Consider the following 15,947-nt stretch of genomic DNA (forward strand, 5'->3'; position numbering starts at 1 on the left):
GTCCGATTTCTCAAGCAAATTTCATGCAGCATTAACGGAAAGCATGTTCACACACACAAATGCACCCAGTAATGTGAGCAGCACAGTATCATATGTATATAACCACATCCTCCCTCAGTGGGGAAGGAAGAAACCCGACACCCCATTGCCCTATATGAAAACTCTCTAGTCATCACTAATATGGGCTGCAATCGTCATTTATTATGCACTAGGAGACCGCAAAGGTCATAGCAGAGGCCCAGGATAGCAGTCTTGCACACAAGAAGAAACGATGGCGCTTGAACAAACACCAACATTGCATCCTCCTTTATGGTGCAAGTCAACCTGCTCCTAAAGTCCCCTGTTACGTTACAGTGGCAGGATATTGCTGGCCAATACAGCCAGAGATGGTTTGAATTTATGACTATTTATATTGTGCATTTGTGACAAACAATGTATTTGTTTCTTACTTCCACGGACGTTTTTGTGTTCAGATCTGTGTAATGACATCAAGGATAGCTACATTCAGTTTAAATTTCCCAGTGTTGATTTCCACGATCGTGACACTAAAGGTGCTAAATGGAATTTAGCCCCCCCCCCCATTAATTGATGAGTCATGATATGCTGCGGTGAATAGCTGTGGCCAAATGTATGACGGGAAAAGAGTTGTTACTTGGTTTAAAGATGAAAGATAAAATGCGCTCGAACACTCGAAGCAGATGAGCTTCCTGAGATGCGCTCATACAGGCAACGATCCTGCAGCTGCGTTGATTACCTCCATCAGACCCACTGAAAAGGTATGATAGTTTTGGCGAAATGGTCAAATATAACAAATGTAATAAGGTAAGGAGCTTGTGGTGTGCAGTTTAGTAAAACAATATTAAACCGTTTACTTTTTTATCTTTTGGCCATAAGGGGACCAAGGAAATCCATTACAAGTCGCTATAACTAATAATGTGAAGTGTATGTGTGTTGCGTTGGCTGACCTGATTTAACGCTAACGTTACAGAACTAGTGGACATAAAGCAGCCTTAGCATTCAATGGGAGTTTTTGTTTCTAGTCTAAATCCAAAATGTATTCTCCTTTTTTCTTTTTTTTCCTCTCCGCCAACTCCTTTTAGAAATGCTTTTGTCCCTTTAGCAACTCAACGCTCCACTATGTTGCTAGCTAAAACACCGCTTAAACGTTAGCATGCGGTGGTATTATCAGAGCTCCTTCACCACAACAACAAATTAACTGTTAATGCAGTGGTGAGTGAATAAGCAAATATTCACAGCCCGCACATTCAGTCAACTTTTGTACAATTAGACTTTGTCAAGTTTGCCTTAAATTATTGTAATTTGATATTTGTTTGAGGTACCAGTGCTGAGGCTGGAGCTAAAACCATATATGTGCAGCTCAAAGCAGACCTCTGAAGGCCGGTTTGCCACCTCGCTTTGTGTCAGTGCTTTTCTGGCTTCAATGGTTGTACCAAGCATATCCCCAAGTCTTCTCCCTTTTCCTCTTTGCAGTGATTTCGGGAAACATAAAGGTGCAAAACATTTATCTGCTCCAACGTGAGTAAATTATCAGATCGGAGAAAACCACCCAAACCTTCCGCATTGGTTTTATTGGTAATTTAGTTGGTCGTATTACACCTTTTATTTAAATAAAAAGCGGTCCAATCCGTGATTCTTTATATTTGTGGTGCATCTGTTCAGTTCTATTTCATTCATGTCAAGTTCCCATTGTCCTATGCAAATATCATTTGTTTTAGTTTACCCAGAACCTTGTTACGCATTTTGTCAGAACATAGCTTCAATTTTGGGTGAATAAACAAATAAAAACAGGACTGTGCCACTGCATGCATTATACAATGACAACATAAATCCATCGCTCAACAGGAGCAGCCTTTCATCAGGGGTGTATCAAAGATTTCTGACTCCAGTAAAACAACCCCCGTGGAATCACTTAAGAGCCTCAACCACACGCCGAGGAGCCATCGTCGCGCCCGATGCCGCCACCTACGCGCGCCTTGGAGCGGTGCGTTTGGCGACCCGCCGCTCCCCACTTCAACAGCCAGGGGGCGCACTCATGTCACTAACCTCTCCATCTCTCCCTTCCTATCTCTCTCTCTCTCTCTCCCTCTCTCTCTGTCTCTCTTATTCTCTACCAGGGGATGCCGGAGCCTACCCGCAGCTCTCCTCTCATTCATGCTGATCGCTGCTGTCCTGCGCGCACCGAACTGCAGAGCTGAGCTTCGACTCCGGTGCTGCTGCTGGTCTCTGACAAGCCCGCCGGGAATGGAAATGTCTTCTGCTGCAACTCTGACATCTTAAAAAGACAAAACATGCCAAGGAGGACGAACGCGAACGGCGGTTTGAGCAGTAAGTACAGGCAAACTTTTTTTGTGGTTGTTTGTCATCTGGGTGCTTTTTTGTTTAAAAGAAAAGAAAATCCTTCCCTCATCCGAAATGTTGGTGACATATTCCTCTTCTCCTTTTCCTCCTCCGAACCTTCCCCTCTCCATTCCCTTCGTTGTGCGCTGCGGGAGAAATCGGGCTTTCTGTAGATACTCTTTTTATTTTGCGCTTGGAAACATCGCAAGGCTCGTTTTGCGCACCCGGGGAGAAGCAGCCAGACGCACGAGGAGGTTTGTGGATGAACACCAGCTCCCAAAATGACTGAATCCCGTTTCTTTTTTGTTTACTTGTAATCGGCCAAGTTGTGTGAAGGTGAAGGATCGCTGGGCTTCACGGGAAAGGAACTGCGCATTTTTGGAGGCGCGTGTGGCTGCATGAATAGGCTGCTTGTGTCCGTGAGCTCCACGGGGGTGTTTTGATGATCTCCCGCATGCTTTAATGGTGCGTGTGTTTGGTGCACGTCACATCGCGGCAGTGTCAGGAACAGGTGTAGGGTCGTTAGCTGCTGGGGTTGACAGCCAGGACCCATTTGATTAAACCCAGTGTCGATGTGAGCAACGTTGCATCTGGGCTAGAGACGCATTTTGAACTTGAACGCACTCTTTGCGCCAGTTGCGCGTGTGCTTGTGCGTGTGTATCGGTGCATGTAAGCAAGACCCTATAGTGTGTCATGGTGTGTGTCTGTGTCCGCGTATGTATACAGGTTGGTACCAGTGTGCAGTGTGCTCGTTTAGATGCAACATGTGCATGGTTTAATGTGTCTACTGGTGCATGTGACGTTAGTGCTTGACCCGCGTGTGAGTGCATGTACATTTGGGCATTTATGTGCGCGTGCTCCTCTACCTACACGTCAACACACAGACACACACACACACAGTCACACACATCATTTTGGATTCGCATCAACATGCCCTGACAGTTTTGTGTCACCTTATGCATTTTTGACTTGATATGCGTAGGTAAGGCAGACGGGCGGATTTTGAGAGACTACGGGCACCAAGCCACCGGTTTGACTGCCAAAGCACATTGAAAGAAATCTCACCAGGTTGTGTGCGTGGAGGGAGGGTGGTGAGGGAGAAAGATGAGAGAGCTCCTTTTGTATGTTCTGAGTCTCCTCTCATCTGCTTCTCTCGCCCTTCTTATCTCTCTCCTCTCTCTGAACCCCGCAATAACACATGTGTGTGTGTGTGTGTGTGTGTGTGAGAGAGAGAAAGAAATGATGTGGGGGCTAAAGATGTGTGGTGGGGGTAAGAAATACGGCTCCCCCAGTCTGGTGAGCGCGTGTGTCATGATGTGCCTGTGCTGGGACGCGTTGATAAGGCTGAAACCCTGAACATCACCTCCACTTTGAGGCCGAGGCGTGACATCCGAACTGACTGCCTGCATGGTTAAAGTGACACAATGACAACTACAGAACATATTGGTTCTTGTTAGACCCGCTGACACATGCTGCGGTTCCTGTCGTCTTTTTTAGGTCTAGGCGCTGCGTGTGTTCGGCTGCCTCTAACCTTTATGACCTGATTTGTTCTGAGTCTTTTATTTTTAATTTGTTCTGGGCGGATTATCTTTTCTTTACGCTCTCTCTCTGTTTTCACCTATGTACGGTCCTCTGGGCTCAGTAACCAGGGTTCAGTCATATTTAAAGCAAGTTCTACAGTGACCAGATCTTCTGTGGTGTTTTATGTTTTTCTGATATTCTGGTTCGAGAATGCATGAATTACTGCAGGATCCGACCTATTTATGAGAGGGTGTTAAGATTAAACGACCGCAATCTGTGTCCAATGTCGCCCCAAGTCTCCTCCTTCTGGAGCTTTCTCGGCAGCACATTATAAGTGAGAATAGACTGCATCTATTCGTGTGTGTGTGCCTGTGGATGGGTGGGTGTTCAGCCGGGTCTTGTGTCAGTGGCTTACACCCCGACTGGGCTGAGAGCTACTGGCGACCGGGACGCACCCAGCGGTTCTGTCTGCTTTGAGCCGCTTCGATACCTCAAGTGACTGTGATGGATAAACGGAGGAGGGGTGATGGCAATAGAAAGCCAATAAACCAGATTGAAAGCAGTTTGAACTGATTTCCATCTGAGAAACACCCAGGACAAGGGTCCTTCCAACGTGGCCATGGTTATAATGACACGGCCATTTGGCCGAGGAGGAGGTGTTTTGATTAATTCGGTGCGTTGGGAGACTACATTGAAAGGCTGCATGGCCGAGCAGTGTTGGAGCCACTGTAGAGTGGCTGACTACAGACTGCCAAGTAAATTTATATTACATGGCAAAATACCAGGTTTAATCCCTCATACAACACTAGTTGTTTTAACTGATCTCAATTGATCTAATTAGCTCAGACTTAAGAAGGGTATAACAGTGAAACTTGTTTGTGAAAAGTTTCTACGTACTTGATTAGAACCAAATGGCATGATCGGCTTTTGTCCTCCATCGAGGCAGCGACCAGTCAATCACAGTAAGCCTGTCCCAAAGCATATTCTCTCAGGTCTGCTATTCTGTAAATAGACAATTTAAACCAGGGTTGCCCACACTTTTTTCGGCTCGCAAGCTACTTTTCAATCGTCCACGTCATGGGGATCAACCTCCCCGAGGAGTGGCCAACGGGCCGATCGGCAACGCTAAATACCGTAAGCCCACAGTATAAAAAACCAACCAGTCTCTCATCTGGTTGAAGCGAGGGAAGCGTCACGGCCATTCCATGCACTCTCGGTCATTACCTTACTGCACCGATTGGAGTCTTTTGAATAAAATGAAATGTGTCCGTTAGTAAGGAAGGACCGCTAATTAGCACTATCAAGCTTTCCGTCAGCTGCGTGGTGACCCGACGTGATCAACCTATTGGGAACCCCTGATTTAAATATTACTCAATTAATCTTTGTGCGTCATTGAAGAATACTAAAAATAATATTTTTGTCAACAATAATAATGGACGATTGCAATAAATGGTTGTTGTTCTGTTAGATAATAATAAACCTGTAAAGCTCTCTGCAGTATGAGTATTTGTGCCATCGGAGGAGTCATTCTTTTTTGCAGAAGTGTTTACACCCCAAATCTCTGTCTGAGCAGAACACACGGAGGAAGAGGTTGGGCAAGAGAAGATGAGAGCAAAAGAGAAAAAGAGGTAGAGAGATGAAACAATAGCGCTTTTATGTTCCCGGTACCTTTTTGATGCAGCCTCCGCACAGAAAGGCCAAGGCAGATCAAACGGGGCAGGCGGATCGAAACAGTTTCTCTAGTAAGAGGGAGCGCCGCTCCCCAGGCGCACAGATGTGACGGGTAACCACGGCGCTGAGGTGGCTGACACTTTGGCGTTCCGCCTGATTGCGAAAACACCCGCTTCAAATTCAAAATAAGACTTGCGAGGAGCCCGTTTGATTGTCGCCGTCGCAGGCATTCGGCATCTGCGAGCGAGAGCTACGGTTTGTGGGGCGTTATTTCCTTACCTCAGTGTGAGCAAGCATGATTCTGCAGTTGTTTTGTCAAGCAATTAAAAGAACTCCAGCAAACCGTTTTCACCTTCTGCTGCTGCTGCAGACCATACAGCTTGTGTTTGTTGTCCCAAATGGCCAATTTCTGCCTTATGTTCTGTGCTGTCTGAACAGTTGAGGCAGCAAAATAATCGTGTGTGTGCGCGTGTAGCCAAACAAATCCACATTTCTGAACTCGTCTGCATTTCCTGTGCATGCAGCATTAGTCCCATCAGCACGTCCCCGTATTTCCATGAGACACACACACTTGGACATCCTCCTTTTGCCCCTTTCCCTCCTTGTGTATGTAGTATAGTAGTATAGTTCTGGGCCAAGGTCAGAGTGGGAGAGCTGCGTTCTCATTTCTTCCGTACATGGCTTTTGGTTGCAAATCCGTAATCTGGTATCCGTAGTGCTGGTGGTTAAATCTTTTCCCCAGGCCATAGAGGAAGAAGGAAATGCAGAAATAAGACATAAGGAAGGATGAGACCATGAGGCATCACCCCCTGTATGTTTAATTCGAGGAACAACGCCAGCTACTTATTTTTTGCTCACAACTCTAATATTTGGCCCTACCTTGCCAGGAGAGCTTCTATCGTGATGAAAGAATGTATACATATTTTTTGAGGAATAGGGTTGTGCTGTCTAGCTCGTCTGGATATCTCCCCAGGCGAGCCCATGTAAAGCACTTTGAGGTGAAGCCTCTGTTTAGGTCCGCTCTTCTGCAGTCCCAGAGAGCGAGAGAGGGAATTATCTGAATTTATACAAATGGCACACTGCAGGCTTCTCTTTAACCACCTCGCTGATGTCTGCCGCTTGGCACCAAAGGAACGGGAGAAACCAAAGATCTAAGGCTCGACGAGCCCAGCTTCCTCCACGTGGAGCCTTTGAGAGGCATCTAGCAGGTGGAAGGGATGGGAAACGCTGTGACGTTGCAGCCCTGCTGAACGCGTTAAGTGGTCTAAATGCAGAGAAAAGAAAATACGAAAGAACCAGGGGGAGCACCAGAGTAAAGAAGTTAGAGAGTTGAGAGGGGACATTTCTTTTAAACTTTTGGCAGAAACATTCAAGGTATGGTACCAGTCAATTCTCATTAAATTAAATGTGCATCCAAACTTTTGAAAAGCAAAATAACTTAGATCAAATAATATCCAATAGCAAAACAAAGGGGGAGGGGGGGGGGGGCAGATAGAATCAAAGGGGGCCAAGATGGAGGTTGTGCAATTCAATATTTGTGTCTTTCTGGAAGTGATTAAGATGGTCAAGGCACGAGGAGAGAAAGCTTGGTTGGGAAGACAGAGACGAATGGAGCTGGAGTGACCAGGGAGACTCACTCGCTGAACATAATATTTTAGTTGCCACACTTTACTTTGCTTGGTTTTAAAAATTGCTGAATGCATTGCTCTTCTTTTGCATTACTGCCGCCCAAAGTCTATATTGTTCACAATATCCTAAATGTCTAACTTCATTTTCCCAGCCTCAAACCTTTGGTTCCTCCCCCTGTAAAAGATTTTACCAACCAAAGACAGTTCATTTCTTCAAACTGTGGCGCCAAATGAAGACCAACAGTCCAGGAAAGAAAAGAAGAAAAAGGAGAGACAAATGCATAACTAACAAAAAACAAAAGAAAAGCATTTATATGATTTGTGTTTCATCATGCTGCCAGCAGAAACTATTTCCACCTGCAGAAGAAAAACAGAGAGCCCAATCGATCTTGACTTCCAAACATTTTGAGAGGGATGCTGGCAGGTTCCACTTGGCCCCCCTGTGAGGGAGGAAACCGCAGTGGAATGACAAGGAATGACGGTGCAGAAATGCTGAGTCAGTGAATACAATGACATCCCCCCCCCAATCATCTCACACACACACACACACACACACACAGGCTCATCTCATTTTGTTGAGTGCTTCGTCAAACACAAACCTGCACGTGTGAAGGATGAGTGGCTGTACGCTTTTGTCTTTGTGTGTGTGTGTGTGTGTGAGAGAGATCTGGGATCAGAGAATGGTGCGGCCTCTCATGTGCCTCTTGGCTCCTATCAGTGTCGCTTCTAGGTTCAGCGTTTTGCTCAAGGACACAACAGCAGGTGTTTGCCCCCCCCCCCCCCCCCCCTCTTCTCACCTCACCCCGCATCCTTACAGTCTATCGCTAGCACTTCAATATTTAGCTGCTCTGCACCAAACTGCGCAACGGGGCTCCCGGTGCAGAGAGGTCCTACGTCTCAAGTGGACATTCATCTTACTCTCGCGTATCGGAGGGAGAAGAAGTGCACATGTGCCTGACTCCCGCTTGAAGGTAGCGGCTTTGGCTCGGCTGTGATGTATGAAGACTCGCCGGGGTTGATGGATTCACTTCCTCTGCTCGGTTTTGAGCTTCCCGGAGCGACGGTTCAGCCAATCTTGCTCCGCTTTCCCTTCTTCCTTTCTGTCTGGAAGAAGGATGCGGCTGATGAGACACAGAAACGGTGTAGCATTGATGCTAAATGCTTCCACTCCCACACAACGACAAAGAGAAACGCCGGGGTCAAAAACATGCCGGAACCCATTTTAAACACCTCGAGGTTACCCAGTCGTATCCGATGAAATCGCCCCGCGCGCCGTCACCCCCCTGCATGGGAAACCTTTTTTAAGGCCATGCAGACGGGGAATTTTTTGGTTGCAAGTGTACCAAAATTGGAGAGATAGTGTCGAGTTGTGTGCAGGCAGCAGTGACACAGCCACGGGAGAAGCTTTTGTCTGCTGAGATTTACTCGATAACATGTGCCTAATGGGTCTTTCTATTATTTCCTGTTTTTAATGCCTATCTGAACTTCTCTCTCTTTTTCCACAGCTTAAGCATTGTGTGCCATTATTTTGTTTCATCCTCTCTTCGTCTCTTTGTTCCTTCTGCTTCACTCTCACCTCATCCTTAGGGATATTCACATGGCTTTGACAAAAAGAGAAATCGGTGGGTTTGAATTCGACCCCATGATATTATTGTGAAGATCTTCTAAACTTTTAACATAAGACAGCGTATGTTTTTTTCAGACTTTACCGGTGCAGGTGAAATGCGTTGGATTGTGTCCAATTAAGGGCAACACTACCTGCGATGTATGTTTGCATCTAAACACGCGCTCTCATTGTTTCGTACAGTATGAAAGCTCTCACACATTTAGTTCTGTCCCAGAGAGTCATCTGGAAGCGGGTGAACAGCAAGCTGGATTCACTCTCCTGTGACCTGCAAACCCCAAGCAAGACGTCTCCTGCGATGGGAGTTTGGTCAAATGCTTTTACTGTAGTTCTCAAGTCCAGTCTCTAGGTGATTTATACATTATCACTGATTTCTCTTCGTCTTTGTATCATGGGTGCTTTCATTTACGCTTTTGGACAGTTGCTTTTCCTAGCCACGTTAGCAGCTTTATGGATGGACATGTTTCAACAATTTCTTTAATGGATTGTGATTTAAATCTCGTTCAGGCTTTCATAGTGAATCCTTCTGATTTTGGGAATCCAGGGCCAACAGTGCTGAATGACTAAATACCTTGCAAGCTAAAAAATACACCCTCAATAGTTTCAGCTGTACTTGTGGCTAGTGCCAACCAGCAAATGTTAGAATGCTAACTTTCTGCACCAACCTGGTGAACATTGTAAACATTAAACCTGTTAAGCATCTGCATGTTAACTAACACCATTATCCGCTTCACTCAAGAGCAACAACAGAAATCAGTCGACTGTAGTCAGTGGGTTTGCGTCCACCGACATAATTATTTTCCGAGTTGTCTTCAATGCAGCACCCCGTGCAAATAATTCCACCTGAATTTTGTGGACGTATTCAGCCCCTGATTGGGTAAAACTCGCTGGCATCGTTGGTTTGATTAGCCGTGAACCTGAAACAAACCAATTAGAGTTAGAGGAGGACGGGTCTCTTGGCGTAGTGTCGATTTGAAAGAATGGCGGAGGCTGCTCCCGATACCCCCCCCCCCCCCGTCCCGTCCCGCCCCCCCATTGACCTCTGAAGCGAAAGCGGATGCAAAAGCACCGACTAGGATGAGAGGAATCAATCTTAATATCTTGCGCCACCTGCCCTCCCGTATCGCTCCCCCAGTCGGCGCCGCGCCACCCCCCCCCTATCTTTCTGTATTGAAGGTGGCAACCCTAGGTGTGTGCTACAGGCCCAAGTCAGATCAGTCATTTTAAAAATCTCTCTGCCTCTACCTTGTTCTTTTCATGCTTTTTTTTAAGTTGTTTTATTCTTTGTAGTAGGACTATCTCTTCCATTCAGTTCCTTCATCTGTTTTTTAACGTAGATGCAGTATCTGCCCCCCCTTCTCTCTTGTCTGACTAGTGCTGTTGATTTTTAGGGATCTCAGCAGACTGACTTGAGGAGGCTTTGCTGCAGGCAGCTCCTTCTCCCTAATGAGAGAAACGGAGCCATTTGCTGCATACATACACTTCTTCGCTCTGTGGTTGTGTGTGTGTGTGTGTGTGTATTCATGGCAGATTTTGCCTGTGCGTATGGGGGGTTTGAGTGTTTATGTGTGTGGTTTTGGGAAATTGGTTGTGTGAAATATGTGGATGTTTGAGTCTGCACGTTATTGTGTGTAGCTGTTGGGTTTGTTATTGAGCGTGTGTGTGTGTGTGTGTCTTTCATGCCTCGCCTTTCCATGCATGGTTTTCAAATTCTTTCCTCTTGTGAAACCGAGGAAACTGAACAGTTTATGTGGCTGTTGAACACAACATTTCATTTTACTGTGTGCCGATGTAGTTGACTGGCTTCTCTGTGTACTCCTGGAGGAATTCAACTCCATGTTTCTTCTTCAGTGAATTCCTATTATAAACTCTGTTCATGCATACCTGAACATGTGTGTTTCTGTGTGTGTTTGACATGAGTCCTCATAGAGAAGTAGATTTCTTTACATGTACAGTAGAGGGTCCAGTCCAGTCTGCAGGTTCTTGTCTCTTTTACATAAAACTAATTAACCGTTATTTAATTAAACTATTCCTGCAAGTATGGGCTTTCTTTTAGATTTATCTTATTATGGATGAATAATGAAGTCCAATTGTTACAAATTTTATTTATTGATTTAGTTGAACCAGGATTCTAAGATGAAACTGCAACCCATCTTTACCTCTCTGGAGAAATACAAATGAATGTAGTGTTATGTAAACATGCGATTGCCTTCCTACTATTGACTTCTTTTAACAACAGAATCCACCAATCCATACGTTGCCATTGGCAACATTGATAGAGGAGCGATGCAGGTAAAAAGGAGGTGATTTTCTGACAGTGTTCAACCTGCCTTACGTTGACCTTTGTCCGAATAGTGTGTAAGAGTTGTAATGTCTTCTCCCTTCCTAAAAAAGAAGAAGTAGGTTTGATTTGGACGACCCGCCGTTCCCTTCCACGTCGTCCAGTACGGCAGCTCGGCCAGAGGCGCTACGCCGCAAACAATGACGTGGCCGCGCTACGGAGCACAGCAAGACGGCGAGGGAAAAACATGTACTCTTATCCATCAGCGAGGGTACACGTCCCGAGCAAATCCACAAGTCGACTTTCGTTTGCTTTTAAGAGCACACGTTCTGTAGGTGACGACAAGTTGTCATTTCACATTAGCCACTCAGTATTTCATGGCCGCGTTGCGTTGTGTATCAGTGCGCACTTCTTGTGTGTGTCTGTTGCATCCATGTCGCAGGCGTTGTTTTCTATGTGCTTCCACGTGCTTGATGTGTTGCCACAGCTGCTGTGGGGATTACTCTCGAGGCTACAGAAAGAGAGAATAAAAAGCATTAAAGAGTGTGAATTGACCGTAAAGCTCCGCCACTCTGGAGGGATTAGAAAGGGTTAAACCGCAGGGAGCAATAAAGAGCGTCATTTCTCTCTCACACACTGGAGTGAGTGCGTGCGTGCGTGCGTATGGACGTGTGTGTGTGTGTGTGTGTGGGTGGATGTAAGAGACAGAGAGCAAATGACCTAGAGGAAGCACAGTGTCATGCATGTATATCTGTGTCTTTTTGTCGATGTGTGTGCATTTCTAGGTTTTTGAAGATTTCTGAGGTTGTGTATGCGTGTGTGCGTGTGTGCGACTATGGGGCAGTCAAGCAGTTCCAGAGCTGAGCAGCAGGGGATTACTGATGGGGTTTTCTCTGCATGCTGATGCTCAGAACCAGGAAAAACCCAACACGGTGAGAAATACGGAGTGGAGGGGGAGCTGGGCCTGTAGAGAGAGTGAGGGATCGCTGCTTGTGGAGCTGTTTAAGAGTGACGTAGTGGCTACTTGGGCTGTAACATACTGCAGGAACGACGGGCAAAGCTTCAGTTCATCATGGGAACTCGATACTCCGGGGTTGTTGAGTCTCCTGTTGCGTAAGGAAAGGAAAGGAAACTCCCTCTTGTCACAAATTGAAGACTTGTGCGTCTTCCTTTTCCGCACAAGTTCAACGCCAATAGCACTGACGGGAACAGGTTATTCCAGGTGAAGAATTAGTTTTCTTGTTAGCAAATCCCATGTATCTTTTATTTATTTGGCATCCTTTTGGCTCGCTAGAAGTTGCTTTTGTATTCAATGATCAAATCAGCTGCGATACCTTCTTTTGATTGCAATGACGAAAGACAAAACTATGTTAACCTGCGTCATGCAGACCGAACTCTGTGCTTCTGCTTTGAAAGGACATATTCGTGACATATTCATGTCAGTGTGGAACTGCCGTGCATGGAAAAATTACGAAAAAAAACAAAAAACGATCAAGTTGTGAATTTTGTTTTGTTCCAAACGTTTTTTTTTTTTTTAATACATCCTCAAAACTCAGCAATTTAATGTCCAGGTGAATTCTATTGGGAAGTTGATAATATTTAAAAAATGATCAGACAATTCTCTCCCAATTTGAGTCTTTGGGGAAAAAGCATCCAAAAGATTTCGTATTAGGTCGTCTGTCGCATTAGTTATCAATAGAGGATCACATATAATCTCCTATGTAATAATAATGTGTGTGATTCGGGGAAAGAGATACTGTGTACACATATTCCAAGCTTTGTCTGAGGGGAGGCCGATGAAAGCCCCTCGGTGGCACAGGGAGATACCAGGCTCCCCATGAATGGCGCCTCTGCTTTGAAGAAGAAGCCAGTCATTTGGGGGAGGAAAGGCATCGCAGCACAGTTTAAAGATTCTACCCTGTGCATTATGGAATGGCACGACTTAATTGGTGTGAAATGCCATGATCATTGGGTCCGGTTATGTTAAAAAAAAAAACATTCAACAAGATTTCTCCACAACACAGCACGCCAGGATATTGCAGCACTCGTGCTTTCCAGCCGCTCCCCCGCGTACCTCCAGGTTTTGGCGGCCTCGTTCAGAATCTGGAAGTGATTATCGCGCTAGACAGACCAATCAGATAAGGCGGCTGCAGCGGGTGCAGAGGGCCATTGGCTAGGGGTGAGAGGTCGCATTCCAGCCCCTATGATTAGATCCACCCTTCACACTGTTCCACCTTAAACTATCACAGCTGTGTGAGAACACATGCACCAAAATCAAGGCTCCGACGTGTTATATTGTAATCACGTCGACTTGTGCAAAATATACACTGTCTGGTGTACAGCAGGAGACATTGCTGCTTATAAGGATGAAGGATTGGTCTGCCGTTATGAAGGGGAGCCACTGGAGCGGCTCATATGGATTAAGAGGCAGACAATGTGGCTTTTTATTACGAATCAGGTCTGGTTTAATCAGCGACGTCACCCCTGGTACGCCTGCAGATCTGCCTCCGCCCCAGTCCAGGGAGTGGATTTGGAATTATGTGCAGCTGTTGATCTGGAATCTATTTGTTTCCCGCCGAAGGGGAACCGAACCGAGCCGTGCCAGGCTAAGCTCGAACATGGCTGATGGAGCCGTGGACTTTTACGTGCTGGTCCCCGGTTCTGTGTTCTCTGGCACTGCACGCTTGGAGTGAGAGGACTTTTTTTTTTTCACACTCGCGGGCTGGAAAAACCAAGCTGTACGGGGCCAGAGCACGGGGCTCTGTTTCCTCACACAGACACACACACACACACACGTGTGTCCATTCAAGCCTTTGCTCTAGGTGGCCTTCCTCACATGGACGCTCACACACATGTGCACATGTTTTCTGTTAATTGAGTTCTGACAACTTCTTCTGGACGCGTTTCCGAACACACAAGGAGTCACTTCCCAAGTCCACAGCGCAGTAAGACATGGACACTAATAGCTGTGCGAGCGGCCGAATGTTTGGCGTCTGCGCGTTGATAATGCCTGTACATTTATGTCTGCTGGCGTCTTGTTTACACTGAAATTTCGGCCTGCCGGCGAAAGGGCCGCGTCAGCGCGAGTGACGAATGCAGCGAGCAGTTCAAACATCTGGTTCTCTGTGTGAGCGGGACGCACAGACCAACGTTACCCCACTCCAGAGGTCCTTTAGGGAAATGAATGCGGCTGATACACGAAGAGGGGCCGGCACAGCCAGATTAACAGATTTTATCACCGTAAATGGAACTTGTTTTCACAATCTTTGGAGCTCTCCATCTCTCTTTCACACAAACACAAACATAGGCGGATTAGTATGCATCACATGAGCTGTGCTTGTGTTTCTCTCTTTCCCAAGTCCCTTACGGTCTAAGAAGGGGTCTTTTGGACGGATGCTGCTGGTTTTGGTTTGTTACACCTTTTTGAGTTGAAGCAAGACAACCGTTGATGGTAAATTTGGAGAATTATGGTCATTTTGCTTCAATATTATCTCTTCTTTCAGACGATAGAAAATGAATAACATGGTTAACAATGGTACAATTTTAGAAAAACTGGCAATGTGAAAGGCGTGGCCTAGTGGAGACATGTCCGTACTAATTTTTGGGCTGGTGCAACATTTAGACTGTGGCTTATAACTAACATCCCTCAGTCAATGCTAAATTGTCAACATCAAATCCGTGTTGACGTTAAAGTGAATAGTTAAAGTTAGCCGATAGCAGGGGGCTGAACAATCCAGCTTCATCCATCAGGATGCTTTCAAGCTCTATTCCAGGGGTGTCAAACTAATTTCAGGCTGTCACCCGGCGGGCCGTACACACTCCGGCAGCGGGCCGGATTTTGTATATACCCGTATGTAATTAAGTAGTCAATCTGGATTTATTGTCGTGGACTTGTTGATGACAATGATGTCGTAAAGGTTAAGAATGGTGGACCTTCACTGGTATTGGACTACTAAATTTGTCCTGACATCCCCTCGTGAGAGAAGATGCTAGTGGGAGTGGGAATCCTGCTTTTCCCTTTACTCTAAAATACTGGCCTGGCTACCTGTCAGGACTGTATTTAGGTAGACGCAGAGCCATTCGATCAAGACGAGGTGCCATTGAGTGTGTAAATAGTCCTCCAGTGCCCTTCAACCGAAGTATTAAATAAGCTTCTGCTCGAATAAACAAATGGAGGCTGTGAGAAGACATTTGGTCTCTGCCAGGTTCCAGAGAGAAAAAAAGTGTATCATGAGTTGACTGAAAATGCTTCAAACGACTTTCAATTTGGGACGTGAGGCTCTTGAAGGAAGCATCACACTGGCAAAGGCAACAGATATAATGTTTGAAAAAAAAATGAATTAGAAATCTGTGCCAAGAAGTGCTGGCAAGTAAAAGAAATCCTTGTTTTCAGATTGGTGGTTTTAGTTGTACCGAGGCAGAGCTGCTCCAAAGACATATTCTCATTGGATGAGTCTAACCTACAAACCTTTTGGTGTCTGAGCGTCGGTCACTGCAACATGTAACAGGCAGAGGTCTTGTTTGGATATGAAAAGTGACCCAGGCATTCATGGTCAGGGAAATCTAGCAGGTCAGCTAAACTTGCTGTCCTCCATTATGTGTGGTTTATGGCTCTCGTTTGGACTTGGAAGGCCAGCTATGATAACTAGTCACCTTGGTACCTCAACAGTACTTTATGAGCTGGTCCTGGTGGTTTTCGCGGTGCCTCAGCCGCAAAATCCAGTGCTGCATTTGAAGCTCGGCAAAGTCAAATTCTGCCTCTTTTGCGACTGCTTATGAAGACACATCTTTGCTTAATTAAAATCCGCTGACAGTCTGCTGCTTGTACAAAGTGATGAGTCATGTCCTTGGCTTTGTACAGTT

General features: G+C 45.9%; 1 protein-coding gene across 2 annotated transcripts in view; it reads left to right on the top strand.

Moving 5' to 3' along the window:
• The first annotated feature begins 2,149 nt into the window (after positions 1-2,149).
• The window catches only part of LOC119206810 (plexin-A1-like), a 189,511-nt gene continuing 175,713 nt past the window's right edge, over positions 2,150-15,947 (top strand). For both annotated transcript variants that reach the window (XM_062563282.1, XM_062563286.1), the window contains exon 1: positions 2,150-2,346. The gene's annotated coding sequence lies outside the window, so the exon portion shown is untranslated. The remainder of the gene's footprint in view (positions 2,347-15,947) is intronic.

This window comes from Pungitius pungitius, chromosome 1 (assembly GCF_949316345.1).
Source record: "Pungitius pungitius chromosome 1, fPunPun2.1, whole genome shotgun sequence".
NCBI classification, from domain to species: Eukaryota; Metazoa; Chordata; class Actinopteri; order Perciformes; family Gasterosteidae; genus Pungitius; species Pungitius pungitius.